Source organism: Anarhichas minor, unplaced genomic scaffold, assembly GCF_050575085.1.
Source record: "Anarhichas minor isolate MPS153535 unplaced genomic scaffold, ASM5057508v1 ptg000007l, whole genome shotgun sequence".
NCBI classification, from domain to species: Eukaryota; Metazoa; Chordata; class Actinopteri; order Perciformes; family Anarhichadidae; genus Anarhichas; species Anarhichas minor.
The window spans coordinates 5,497,669-5,512,448 of record NW_027466453.1 but is presented as its reverse complement, the minus strand read 5'-3'; the positions used below and the strand labels follow the sequence as shown (position 1 = coordinate 5,512,448).

Genomic DNA, 14,780 nt, shown 5'->3' with positions numbered 1-14,780 from the left:
GGTACAACAGGGCAGAGCCAGAGGAGAGGGGGCAGTCAGAGATTAAGGCCCTGTCCACATTACTCCGTTTCTCCTTGGATGCAGATTTGTCAAATAGAAACGATCTCCGTCCACACGGGAGTTTCAGCATCATTCTCGAGTTGATCTGCGTCCACACGGCAACCTTCGAAGGCGGACAGCACGTGACCATTAACGTACACTGGGCATGCGCGTGACGGTGTAAACAGGAAGTGGATTGCTTGCTTAGTTAAAAAAATAATAATACGACAGAGTAATAAAGTAGTCTTTAATAATGAAAGGTTGTATTTGATACTTAAGATCTTCCTCTAAAATCTCCCTCTATAAACTCAAACAGACAGTTCGTGGAAAGTTTTAGAAGTTTTATTTTTCAGACGTAGTTACAGAGCTGCGGGTCTCTCGCTCTCTCTCTCTCTCTCTCACATCAAATTTACTTTAACATCAACACTTACACGTAAACGTTTACTAGATTATGGGTCCATCAATGTGGTCTCTCATTCGTTTCCTCCGTGTTGTTGATGTCTGTTCTCACTAGTAGCTCTGAACATCATGTCCGCCTAGCTAGCTTCTAAGCTAATTTTAACATTACCGCCAATGGAGAAATGCTAACCGCGATTAGCATTACAGCGGTGCGGGTCTATCTCTCTCTCTCACATCAAATTTACTTTAAAATCAACACTTACACGTAAACGTTTACTAGAATATGGGTCCATCAATGTAGTCAACACACGTCTCTCACTCTATTCTGATCTTGCTTCGTGCAGGAAAGCTTAGCAGATCGCTAACAGTAGATCCGTGAAATAAAGACCATGGAATCCATAGAAGAGTTTCAAGACTTCAGTGTGAATCTTTCTTATTTGTAAAACTGTGGAAACACAATATGAAATATGGCTTTACAAACTGTCCCTATACACATTACATGAATACAAAACAACAATCCATGATATAGCCAGCATGTAACATGTCCGCCTAGCTAGCTTCTAAGCTAATTTGAACATTACTGCCAATGGAGAAATGCTAACCGCGATTAGCATTTAATACAACACAAATGTTATACTAAACACGCGAATAGAATATATCTACGTACATCTTTTCATGCTTCATAAATACATACTTACAGACTAAGGTCTCTCAAGGCTACCAAACGGAAGAAGTAAAACGTTAGTGCAGCGTGTCTTGTCATTAGAATCTAAAAACAACGAGCTGCTCCATAGGGCTGATGACGGTCACGCCGCTCGCTAATCACTCCAATAACAGCTGCTACCTCCACAGAAATGCAGACTTTTACTGCACAACAGCTGCTAGCTGCTGCTAGCTGTTGTGCTAGCAGCAACATCATGTAGCTGTTGTGCTAGCAGCAACGCTTGCAATTAGTTATCCATGTTGAAATGAATCGCTGGTAGCCCAGTTTGTTTTCTTCCGGGTACGGGTCACGTGATAGTGAGTGTGACGAATCAGGGACGGAGACGTCATGGTTGCCAAGAACCAATCCAGTAGCGAACACGGGTGTGGGCGTAATTTTTTCTAAGCACATATACGACCGTCCACACGCAAACGCAACCCCGGAGTTCTCAAATACCTCCAACCTCGGCGGAGTTTTCAGATTCCTCCGTTTAGGGTGCTCCAAAACTCCGGCGTAGTGTGGCCGCTCAGTGTAAACGTAGCAAATACGGAGTAAAAACGGAGTAATGTGGACAGGGCCTAAAAGGAAGCGCCTCCATTCGCGGGCCATTAGAGGCGGTTGTTGGTAATTAAGGGTTTAGGGCAGCGCGGATGACGAGAGAGAATGTGTCTTCAAGTCCACCATCACTCTCGCCCTGTGACTATGTGTGACTAACCTGACTGAGATTTTTTTCTAAAAGGCCAAAGGGGCCAACACTTTCTCACTCTCTCCCTCCCTCTTGTGTCGGACAAATTGTTCGACGTCCAGGTAATTAGCATGGCCATTAGTGAGCAAGTGCTCATTTGGAACGGCTGTGGAATATACAGTATATACTCCGCAACCTTTAGGCTAATAGTTTTTCACGGCCCGAGCTCTCGCCTGCATTCCAATTTCCGCAAACTAAAAGAAAAGACAGATTAGATCAAAAGTCGATTCAAACCGATTACACGTCTCCTCCACTTTTATGTAGGTTAATGCATTTTTGGCCTCCGGGTCTGTTGTGTCATCGCATGCTCCGTGTTCGCCAAAATCATTGACGCAGCATTTAAAAAGGACTCTATAATTTAAGAGGAGGGGAAGAGTTTGCATCTTTGCAGTTCATGTTCAGTGGCTGTGAAAGGGTTGAACACCCACTGGGGTATGCAGGCATTTTAGCTTACAGTGCACGGATGCAACTTCTTGTTCTTATCACTGATGAATTCATTAAATAAAGTAACTAACTGCCCACTGCAGTAAAAAAAAAAAAAAGCCCCCAAAAAAAAATTTCAATTAATAAAAGCTGAACTAGTAATTTCATGGTGAACTGCGTTCTTTCATTTTTATTTCTGAGTTAATATAAGATGTGAGATTTTTTTAGATATTAATTTTAATATGAACTCCATTCATTATCCTTAAGTTCATGAACCTTTTTTTCTTTTTCTTTTTACACATTTCGGTCACAAATTCCCTCGTTGAGGTTTTGCTGCATTGGTTGTGTTTTTCCATTCAATCGTTGAGCAAATTTCAAGCAAACTTTTGAAATGTCGCACATCTGTCAAATGGTTTGGAGCGAATACACTGAATGAACTAGGCTGCGTCTGAAATTGGCGGTATAAGCTACGCTTTGTGAATGACTGTAATCTACCAGTAAACAAAGTAGAAGAAGAAGAAAAAGAGGAAGTTGTGAACTGAAAAATCCGCTTGCCCAATCTACGAGAGAACAAATGGAGAGAGACCTTCAGGAATTAGCTTCAACTGGGCCAATAATAGTTCTTTCATGTCAGCTGGTGTTGGCCATTTTTCATGTTGTCCGGAGACAAAGACAGCAGATCAGTCATTATGTTAATTGTTCGCTCTGTCAGTCAATCTATTCTGCAAAGTACTTTTATAATGTATTCAGCACATCAACTCTTCTTCCACAAAAGGCAAAAACCACTTAAAGCGAGTGTAAAAACAGGTTTTTTTTGCGCAATCGGGGAAGTTTTATTGCAGTATTTTTAACACTATACTTCAAAATGCGCATAAAAACATATGAATGGCAACACGGCCACTGAGGAATCTCACCTCCTTCCAATAAAGTGTTCAAATGAGAACCTCGTGTGTTTGTTTAAAAGTGTTACAAAATTGTACATATGTTAGGAGGTGGTTTCTGTGATGTACTTTTATAATGAAATAAATAAATAAATTCGATTTACTCATTATCATGGTGACGCCTGCTTAAATTCGATTTTGAATATTCCACAATACAACCACGCACGCCATGTGGTGCGCCGCTGCTCCCGCTTTGGGTCGCTCACACGCATTCAGGTCCGTGTTGCATGTGAGGAAATGAGGACAGCGAACACAGCCGCGGAGGCGCCGAACGTGTGTTGCAAATTCGTATCAGGGGAACCCAGGAGCATGACACAATAATTCCGGGGGTCCGGGTGAAGACAGTTAGATCAAATCAAATTAGATCCACCGTTGTGTCGCAATACGTCCCGTCACATCACATCACATCAGGGCATCAAGAGCGTTTATCTGTGACTCCCGCCGCTGCTAATCTCTGCGCTCTGCTTTCCCCACATTGGCCCAGCAGGGGTAATAAGGCCAAACAACCATTATCTATTGTCTGTGCATTTCTGCCACAGCAGGGGAGGTACCACTTTATAGTCATCGCACACACTCGCGCACCTCTCGGGCTGCACTGGTAATTCAAAGACAGTGGGTACGGTGCGGAGGAGGAGGAAGGGTGAGAACAAGGGTTGTTTATACAACGGTACAACGTTCATCTCATATAATTAGTGATCTGTTCTTCGTAACAGGTTTTTTTTTTTTTTCAAATGTATTTGTGGACAAATATAATTAAAGATTCATCAAACATTTCCAGAAGGATTGTTCACACGAAGGCTGTGACACAAATTCAATTAAATTAAAAAGATAATCATTCAACTATGGCGAGTTTTGTCTTTAAGCTTTTCGGGAGTAATCTAGAGTAATACTAATGGTCCAAAATGATGCAAAATTCCATAGTTTTGAGTCAAAAACCTTCACATTTTCTTGAGGGAGGACCTCTAAACCCAATATCTCCTAACAGCTAAATATACAAACACACCACCACAACCCCATAATGTTTCAGTTGGATATATTATGGGATTATTAAAGGCCTACTATAGAAGATGCATGGCCCAGGTATGATGATATAACAATAAAATCACAACTGACAGAGCATAAAGAAATAAAAATAAGTAGCGAGAGAGATTATTGATGCAAACACCAACATGTAAGAAAGTAGAGTACTGGCACTTATTTTTTCTACTTCAAGCACCAGCTAATCTAATTAATAGAGACAATAGAAAAAAGCATTATTACAAAAGTAGAAATAATGCAACAGATGTGTAGAGGTGCCAAACTCAAGTTAATTTAACACCATACGTCAGGGGTCTCAAACTCATTTTCACTCCGGGCCACATCAGCATCATGGTCGCCCACAAAGGGCCGGTTGTAAATATAACTACTCGTAACATATTGGTAAATAACTCTCTGCATTTGATTATCGTTTATTCAAGTGTAAAAATATTGTACATGCAGTTATATAAATGTAAAAATATATTTAAGCACATTTCTGTTATTATAACTTAAATCCTTTTAATGTAGGGTTAATAAACCCACATTACTCTATCAAACTATTAAAGAAAATATCAAAGACAAATATCAAACACAAGTTATTACAATAACTTTGTTCAAAGCTTAAAATCCTTTCAAGGGTGCGTTTGCACAATCCCACGTGAAGTATTTCATGTGTTTTAAAGCCACGTTTAAAGTAGTCTTCAATGTACTCACAATACATTTCCATGTCACATGTAGGGTAACCAGCCAAAGAGCTGCTTCTGTGACTGTGTGTTTAAGTATCTCATCATTTTGACTTTCTATTTCATAATTTTGACTTTCAATCACAAAATTTTGACTTTCTATCTCAGAATTTTGACTTTCTATCTCATAACTTCGACTTTCAATCTCATAATTTCGACTATGGGGATATTTTTATTATCAAGTCTAACTTTTTTGCTGGCGGATTCGCGGGCCACATAAAATGACGTGGCCGGGAGTTTGATACCCCTGCCATACATGATTCTGACCATTATAAATGGGTTTGGGTTTTCACCTGCTAAATGAGAAGCAATTGAGTTTCACTTTAATACTGTTACTGCTGCGATTCCACTGTATGGACGAAGACTTTCAAATTGGACATGTGACGCTCACATACCAAGATCAAGTTAGACCAAGAGAAGCAGCCTCTTAGAAACATCAATTACTGTTGTTAACTTTGTTCCAATTCATCCAGGAGTCGTTGAGATATGCGGTGGACGGACGGAAATGACATAGCTGGTGTTTATGACTCACTTGCAGAATGATTAGATGTAACACATGGACCCCGTATTTGGAGATAAGAGGCCCCCTAGGTGCATTCATAGACTAATCATTACAGCATTGTCGTCATACTTCAAAAACATGCTCGCCTGAGACAAGTAATGGACTTCTCAGAACGTTGAAGCGGATGTCTCGGCACGTCTCAGTATCTAATTAAAAATATCTACCTAAGACCTTCTCTATTGAAAAGCCTACAGGCCTCTCCTGTCTGCTGGTGCTGAAGAACACCTCTTGGTTCTTTTTCCTGCTTTGTGAGCCCTGCAGGCATGGCACGGTTTCGCAGTGTTTATTATTTATTTATTCATAACTGTAACCTACACTCTACATTAAGCAACTTCACCGATAACCTTTCCCTCCGTACCGCTCGCCAACACCTGTCTGCCGCGAGCGCACGTTGAGCCACGGTCACACGGACAAAAGCGTTTGCAGTCTACCGAGGATTGAATATCTGACTGAAGCGGTTGTTGATCAACCAGCCGGTTAAGAGGAGTGACATTTATTTTTAAAGAAGTGTGAATCACTGCGAGCACAAGAGGTCCTAAACGATCACAAAAAATATCAGGGCCGAGGATGATTGGCCGTGGACAGACAAACGCACACACGACTGAAACACATAATCTCCTGACAGGCCCGCGTGTGACGGAGATGATCAAAATGCTTTCAGCAGTGTCACAGACATGCATACTATTAACCAGCATTATGTAACAGTGGACATCATAAACTGCGTGTTTGTCACTAAATTCCACTATGTTATTATTTAACCCCTCTTTAATCAGCTTTTCCTTAGTGATTTTAGCCTTACAGTACATAGTGCAGAATATCCCTTCACATCAGCAGCATGGTCAAGTAGCAGTATTCCTTCAACATTATCTGTATATAAGTTTATTTTAATAAAAAAATTTTAATAAGCCTTTCCACTGTGCCAATGGAGACGGGTCAATTTTTGCAGGTCCCGTCCGGCATGAGCTTAAACCGTAATGCTGAACCGGCATTTCTCATTATGACACGCCTGACAAATTAAAAAGTAGCCTACATCGGCAAACTGTGCCAACTTATATTGCATTAGTAATAAGTCTCAGTCCTGGGCCCCCAATCTCTTCTCGCTCTTCACAACATCTCTGGGTTCCCCAAGTTCTCCCACACAACTTCCCTTCTCCGTTCTCTACACTGGCTCCCAGTAAGAGCTCGCGTCCAGTTTAAGACTCTGGTGCTAGCCTACAGGGCAGTGAAAGGAACAGCTCCTTCCTATCTCCAGGCCATGGTCAAGCCCTACACCCCCGCCCGACCACTTCGCTCTGCTGCCCCGTCGCTCAGAGGTCCCTGCGGCCGATCGACCCGGTCACGGCTGTTTTCTGACCTGGCCCCACAGCGGTGGAATGAACTCCCCACTGACGTCAGGACAGCAGAGTCGCTGCCCATCTTTTGGCGCAGGCTGAAAACTCACCTCTTCAAGAAGTGCTACCATGAGCCTTCCACTCAGCACTTATTGTATTCATACCAGTTTGTTGCACGTATTGTATTGGTTTGTTTCTGCGCTGTACTTCTGCTCTGGTTTATGCTCTTAGATGCTTGTTTAAAAAAGGAGATGCACTTCTGACTTCTGGTGACTAGTAGTTCTCTTGAATACCGATGTTGAATACACTTATTGTAAGTTGCTTTGGATAAAAGCGTCTGCTAAATGACTGTAATGCAATGTAATGTAATTTAGGGTTTATTGGTTTTTGTCAAACCAGCTACTGCGCTCTCATTTGTCAGCGGCTGTTGAGTTCTACTCGCATGCGATCGAACACTGAAGACGAACGGAAGATGAACCGACCTGGTGCTGTGAAGATGGAGGCCGGCCTTGCTCATTGACACAATCAGATGGCAGCGCGTCTTCGTTTTGAAATGGAAATGTTCCTGTGCCGGTCTGAAAGATCTGAAACAATAAGAAGAAATAAGCTTCGATTTTTTTTCTTTTCTTGATGTGACATTGAAATAAAAAAGTGCTTTCCCCACCCAATCAATACATTTTCACTCAATAAAGAAACCTTTTTAAAGCTGTGACAGCTGCTTATTGATCCTTCCTCATTATCACTTTAAACTCACCAGGAGACTCCGGCTCTTTCATCTTGATATCATTCTGTACTCTGGAGAACATATAGCACAGCTCTGTGTGCGTCTGTGCGAGTCTTTGTTGTACTGATTCAGTGTGAATGAAAAAGGGGGGAGGGGAGAAATCTACTCATGATCTGAATGTTCAGACTCTTTATAAGAAGGTCAACATGTGCCTCATATCAGGGAGAATTTCCCAACTCGACTAACACACTTTTCCTCGGTGCGCCGCAGCAGCCAGCTTTGACCCGGCGAGGCTGAAGTGAAAACTGAGAGCGCGCTTAATCCGTCAACTGGTGAAGCGCTGGGTGTTAATGATGCAGCGTGAGTGCTGGCCCCGTGGCAAAATCCTGCACCAGGACTAGTCTGAGTTAGTAAACAAACACCGCGTTGAACCGAATCTGACCTTCACCAACAGGGTACCTGTTATTTCCACTCCATTTACCGCCCATGGAGAGTCTAGCCTGAGCTACTGCTACTTACACATACATGTCGCCGCCTCGGGCCGCCACGTCCCCCCCACTCACACTCATTCTTCATCCAACAGAGAGCACTCATCTCTACTCAGAGGCTTAGCAACGCATTAAAAAAAAATGAAACACTTTTTACAGTAAAAAAAGAAATGACAAAAAAAGAAAAACCCAGAACGATTGATTAATGCCTGTTTGTCGAAGTGTGCGAGAGTTCCAACCAAATACGTAAATAAATATTTGATTGTGTAAATAAAGCAACACGCCCGCGGCGCACTGAATGCACCGCATGACAGGAGTCACGCGTCATTCTTATTAATTGAAAATCAAATCTAACGTTGGGTGAAGCTGAATGATGAAATAACCATAATGTGTAAACACTCTCTGGTTGGAGGGAACACCAACTGCATCCAACTTTGTGGACTTGAGTCTGGAACATGACCTTTACTGCTGCCTCCCTTGTTTCGCCATTTCTTCTATCTTGATCTTGATTCCCTGCTCTCCCATCTTCCCCGTCTCCCCCTCTCAGATGTTGACAACAGCAGGATGCCAGGGAAATACTCAGGGCGTGAGCTTTACTCTACAAGAATGCTGAATCCCCCCCGCCCCTGAGGAGAGGAGCAAAGAGGCCTCGACCTCACTGCAGAGGTTCATTCTAAGAGTCTCTTTAATGTAATCCCTGGACCACTTCCTGTTGTGGCCACTCCTGACGCCAGTTCCTCTCTCTGTAGGACACTGAGTGCATGTGTGTGTGTTGCACTACTGCAATATTCCGTGTGTACTCTCTGAGAACATTTGTGTGTGTGTGTGCGTGTGTTTGTGTGTGTGTGTGAGAGAGAATCCCCCCTGGAGGTGCGAGAGCTTGTTATAAAGTCTCTCTGTCATCCCAACGAGGCAAGTTTTTTTTGTATCATTCCTTTTATCCGCTGAAACAATACAAGCCCCTTGAGAGGTTCGACTGAAAGACCGAAAGAGAGAGAGAGACTGTGCAGAAACAAAGATGGAGGGAGGCGGAACGGGACATGTTGTCACTGACTGATGCAGCCGTCCCCCCTCTGGGCCAATCACAGTTTGAAAAATGGCTGGTTGCACCAGTGTGATGGCTGCAGAACCGTCAGTAACCCGAAGGAAGTAAGTTTACTTTGTTGAACCTTTTGCCCTCACGCACATCCATCCGCAAACGGATAAAATGTTAATGCATAACGTTTGTTTTGTACATCAGTCTCAAAATGAACGTCGTATTTTTGCCGGCACGTTTGTTTCAAATCGGTGAGCGAACGTTTCTGCCTCCTCTCTGTTACACGGTTCGGCCGGAACTCACATTCAGTACCAGGTGGGTTCAGTAGAGGGTTCCACTACTGGAGGGACATCTCGTCAGCCCACTCTACCAGGTGAGCTAGCAGGGCCAAGGCTCGTAGGTTTGAATCCAACCCACGAGCCTTTGCAGCATATCGTCCCCCCTGGTTGTGGCCCTTCAGACTGTACCAAGTGCGCCACAGCATGGGGGGCGGATTGGGGTTTTGTAAATCATTTTTGATGCTTTTTGTTTTGGTTAATTGTTAAACTATTTATGCAGATCCAATTCATTTTTTAGGGAAATTAAACCCCTTATTTGAAAAATCCACCCGAGACTCCTCATGCCTGCCAGCTTGCCCCCCCCCCCCCCTTTTTTTTTTCTAATATTTTTTAGCAATAATGTGTAATGTGAAGAGAATAGCACAAGGTGACGAACCTGCAACTTTAATCACATCCAAGTTGCCCAAAAAAAAAAAAGTCTACTATTACTTCCTTACAAGAGGTAGACAGCTGGACGCAATAGCTGTTAAACGCTTAATAACCAGGTTTATGTTTCCCAAGACAGATTCCAGTCCTGTCTGCTGTGTTCCAGACCTGAATGTCTTTAAGGCCCTTGGCCAGATTTCAAGATTATGGGCCCTGTTTAAATCCCCTTTATATCATGCTGCCTTTATCCCGCGTTGCTGACGGACACCATTGTGGCCCGCTACGTTCATCTAAATGATTTAGTAGGAAACTACTACTTAGGGGACGAGAGGAACACTGTTGCCTTCATTACATTACCATTTACAGTCCGCCTCTCACCTTATTGACCCTTTTAACAGTGCATTAGCTCGTCAAGCTGGTATTTAGCAACCCAGCTTTTAGGGGCCAGATATATGCGCAAGCAAGAAATTACCAGCAAACAAATCGTACATTATCTGAGGTCATGTGCAGAACGTTTAACGGCATGACGTAGTATCAGAGTTTTGACTTTATTGAGTTTTAAAATGGAAGCTACAAACACGTCTTTTTGATGCTTGCAGCCTCAGAGGTGTTTCGGCTTAACGGGTGACCGTGACGACTGGTGACCCTCAGCGTCATCATGAAAACAACATGTAGGTGTCTTTGTACAAGCCTTCGATCATTTCTAAACACAAACTCACCTGTGTCTCACAACCATTTCACGTCAGTTACGAAGAGCAGTGGTGGACGCATTCGGATGAAAGTCACTAATCAACACAGTCGCTCGTTAAACTGAAACACCTGTCAAGGTTCAAGGGGGGGGTGGGGGGGACGCCACTTCTGTTGCCAACATGTGCACACATACTTTTGATGACGTCGGCTGTAAAAGCACCTCTATATAGCCGAGTGTTGTGTACATTTTCTTTTTCAAATACCACTTCAAAACTCTTTTTTTTCCTACATTGTTTTCGACATAAGTCTCGACTAAAGTGGTGGCCTGAGCGACGACATTGCCGTAAACGGAGCCGATAGTAAAACACGCGAGACCTTTGAGAACTCAAAGAGAGCTACAACTTCACAGACGGCTCGGCCTCAGGACACAGCGTGGAGGTAAAAAAGCTTTTCAAGATACGCTCCTGCAGCCGGACAAACGGTCGGTTCCACTTTGTATCTCTAATAAAGGAACGTAAAGAGCTTCATTTATTCTGGAGCTCCAAGTCAAACCGTGAAACAATTTAGAAACGTCAAATATCTTGACTACAAACCCCCAAACACATGCTTTTGCACAAATACTTTGCTGGAACAACTTTCTCCTACCTGATTCCAATTGTTACGTTATGTTTTGAGTATATATTCCTTTAAAAAAATGACCGCTAGCGATGTTTGCTAGCGGTGATCCATCAAGTGTGATCTTGGAAAGAAATTAGTTTTTGGCGAGAAACCGGAATAAATACAGTTGTTTGAAGGAGATGTTTTCCCCGCGATATATAGATATTACAGAAGTATGGGATGTATGACCTGAAGTATGGGATGTATGATCTGAAGTATGGGATGTATGATCTGAAGTATGGGATGTATGACCTGAAGTATGGGATGTATGACCTGAAGTATGGGATGTATGACCTGAAGTATGGGATGTATGACCCGTTTAACTTTACTAACAAAAGCTCTAAGCAGCATAAATAAATAACAAACTACATTAAACTACTTTTTTCCCCCCTTTCTAATCAGAATTGTGCGTTTTTCTTTTTGCAAATAACCACTATAGACGACTATAACAAAAATACAAGGATAACATTTGGACATTTTTAAAAGTGTATACTGACTTCAGAGCGGTTGGAATTCATTTTTAGGAACGTTGGTGAAAAAAAATAGTCTGGAGCCTCGATAGGCAGCAATGAAAACAAACAACCTAACCTGGGCATCTCTTAAAGTATATTTGCTCTTTTTTTTTACATCCTAAATCGATCCAAGACTCAAAACAGAACTGTGAGTTCTGTGACCCGTTGCACCCCTACGATCTTCAAATGTCTCGTTCATGTCCGATCCAACCAACCAAAGCGCAAAGACATTCAATTTAGATAAAACAAAAACACCAATCGTTCATTTCGAGGCTAAACTTTTAGCAACAAAAGTGCTAAAAGTGCTATCACCGCGCGGTGATAGGGCTGGCGGATGTACTTCAGTAGAAAGAAAATAGTTCCGACATGAAACTGCTCACAACAAGGTGCGTTACCGGGTCCTGATTTTATAGAGAGAGACATTGCTGCTGAGTTTTTCAAATGTATGTAAACTGAGTGCCATATAGTCCAATTTATATTGGACAAAAGGCAGACATCTCTATTCCAGATATCTCCAAAACTAGGCAACTCGCATCGAAACAATCGAAACTGATGAATAGCACCACAAGTAAGAGGCAAAATATGTATTTTTGATAACGATCCCAGCAATCTTTAGTGCACCTACCCTTCACTTCCACGGTACAAAGTGTTTCAAGTGGCTCAGGCAGCAGTATGTGGGTTAACAGAAGACAATCACATCACATTAAATTAGTGTGCAAACTCAGTATCCTCCAGAAGTGGCCAACATGACAGACGACTCCTCCCACATGTCTGTGACGTGAGCGGGCGTGGGAGCTCGGGGGGGGACATGCCTCCACAGCCCCGGTTATGTAACTGATATCCCAGGCTGGGAGGGAGGGGGGGGGGGGGGGGGAGTGGTGAGAGACTGGTTTTCTTCCTGCCCCCTCCCCCTTCCTCCTCGTTTCACCCCGCCCCGCTCGCTCGCTATACATTAAGCCTCAACCTCGGAAAACCGGGACACTGCCTTCCAGCAGCGAGGTATGGGAAAAAGGAGGGAGGGGGGGGGAGGCGTGAGAAGGGTGTTAGCAACGGACGTCAAAAGAGGTCACGTCTGGCTGCAGGCAGAGATTATGGCTTTGTATGTGTATATGTATACATGCATACATACAGACATGCGTGCTGTATTATACTTTTTTTGGTTTGCCATTCATTCAACACAGTTCAATCCTGATCGTTGGCCTCCTAAACAGATATTGATTGCATTATTTCAGTCATTAGGATTTATTAAGTATTGTGTCAAAATATATCCACTGAGACAGATTGTCTTTCTTCAGAGAGAACAAGTCTGAGGGAAGGAAACTCGTAAAGATCTTTGCTGAAAAATCGAATGAAAGCCACCGGCTACCAAAATGATAACTGGGTTACTCGGGGAAACTCTTGTTAACAAGCAGAGTGCTTCCTGGGTAATTGTATGTGGTTCTGGCCTCTGCACTCTAGGGAAATATTATTTTTTGTGGTTCCACAGTTCCCAGTTGTGGTTATATGAGAGTTTTTGCTGTTTTTCCTTCCTGCCTGCATCTGTGGACATTTTTCTATATGAAAGCATCACATGCGCGTTTTTGTTTTTGACTGGATTTGAAGATTGAGGAATATTATATTTGCTCAAAAATAAAAACGTATGACAACGTGAAGTTGCAGAAGAAACCTTTGCTGTTGCAGAGTCTGGACTTTTTTCTTTTAGGTGAAAACCGGACGTTCCAAAGGCATTAAATGTACTCGCTGATGTTGGTCACCTACCTTCAACCCAGGGTGTCTCAAACTGTGGCTCTGGACCCAATAGAACCACCTCTGATGGGCCCACCGATGAAGCCGTCGACTCTGCCCTCAACCTGGAAATGTTAAAAAAAACATATATATATAAATATATATATAAAAAAAAAATATATATATATATATATTAACAACACATCCATCTCCTAACTGTACCTTTAAATCACTTACACTAGTGGTATTGTGTGCATCTCCACACACAAGATACCACGCCTCAGCCCGTGGGAAGCAGCTATATAGGCTGGCAACCACATTTCATATTTCATATGTCATGCTGTCCTTTAAAAACACATGCACGATTCATCCCAAAAGTCATTTCAAGCATAATTTGACACACTCGGACCTACTCAGCTACGTCACAGCAAAGGAATGCGGTGGCCGCGCGCGCTACATATCATGCATTGGGAGGGCCACACATATGTAGAAGCACACGTATACATGGCAGCCTATGCGCTGCCTAGATGTTGGCACAAAGCCATGTCTCTGTACCGATTCTTCTCGTATAACGTGTCTCGCGCGCCCCGCCTTATAGGGCAGAGTGTAGGTTAACAGGTTTGTTATTGGCAACGAGCCCGTAGTTCCGACCTCCACCGGGCACTTTATGACTGCGACCCCTTACCTGACCCAGGTGCATCGATTTAACGAATACAAACAACAGCAAAAAGGTGGAGCACATGGCAGCCAAACAGGTCCGAGCTCGCAGAGGTGGTTTTCTAAAAACCGGCGTGCGGAGGAAGCTTTAAACAGTTACGGGACGGTGGCCGGGGCTTCTCCTCGTTAGCCTATATGTACAGTGGAGGACAGTACAGTATGGCAGGCCGGTGCAGCGCCCAGGTTGACATGAGGACAGCGCTCGCTCACGTTGCATAGAGAAGCCGCCGCTGTACATTTCGCTGTATAGTGCGATAAAATGACACACTCACCAACGCTGGACTTGTGATGTAACGCCGCCTCTCGTGCCGTCAACATAAAGCCCGGTGGACCAGGAACAGACGGATTAACACGTGAGGGTGGGGAAAGGAAGAAAAAACTAAAACAAATACGTAGAAATACAAGCGAGTCCAGCTAGTTGACTGTCTCAAGCGGCGTAGCTAACGCTTCTCCTGGTGTTCGCCCCCCTCCGGTTCAGTCCGCCATCAGGTGTGAGGAGACGGGAGCGCCGTGTCTGTCAGGGACGGCCAAAGCCATGGCCACGGTCTGCAAAGGGGGAACTCTCTACTGCGTTTATTAGCTTTCTGTGCTCGGTCCTCCTCCTCTTCCCCCCTGCCTGTACAG

General features: G+C 43.5%; 1 protein-coding gene across 2 annotated transcripts in view; it reads right to left on the bottom strand.

Moving 5' to 3' along the window:
• LOC142941405 (thyroid hormone receptor alpha) overlaps window positions 1–14,780 on the bottom strand; it is an 88,112-nt gene extending 73,332 nt beyond the window's left edge. The window contains exons 1-3 of one of the 2 annotated variants that reach the window (XM_076083442.1): window positions 14,429–14,780; window positions 13,473–13,564; window positions 7,386–7,487 (exon numbers count right to left, since the gene is read on the bottom strand). The gene's annotated coding sequence lies outside the window, so the exon portion shown is untranslated. The remainder of the gene's footprint in view (window positions 1–7,385; window positions 7,488–13,472; window positions 13,565–14,428) is intronic. The other variant, XM_076083440.1, reaches the window with a different exon arrangement.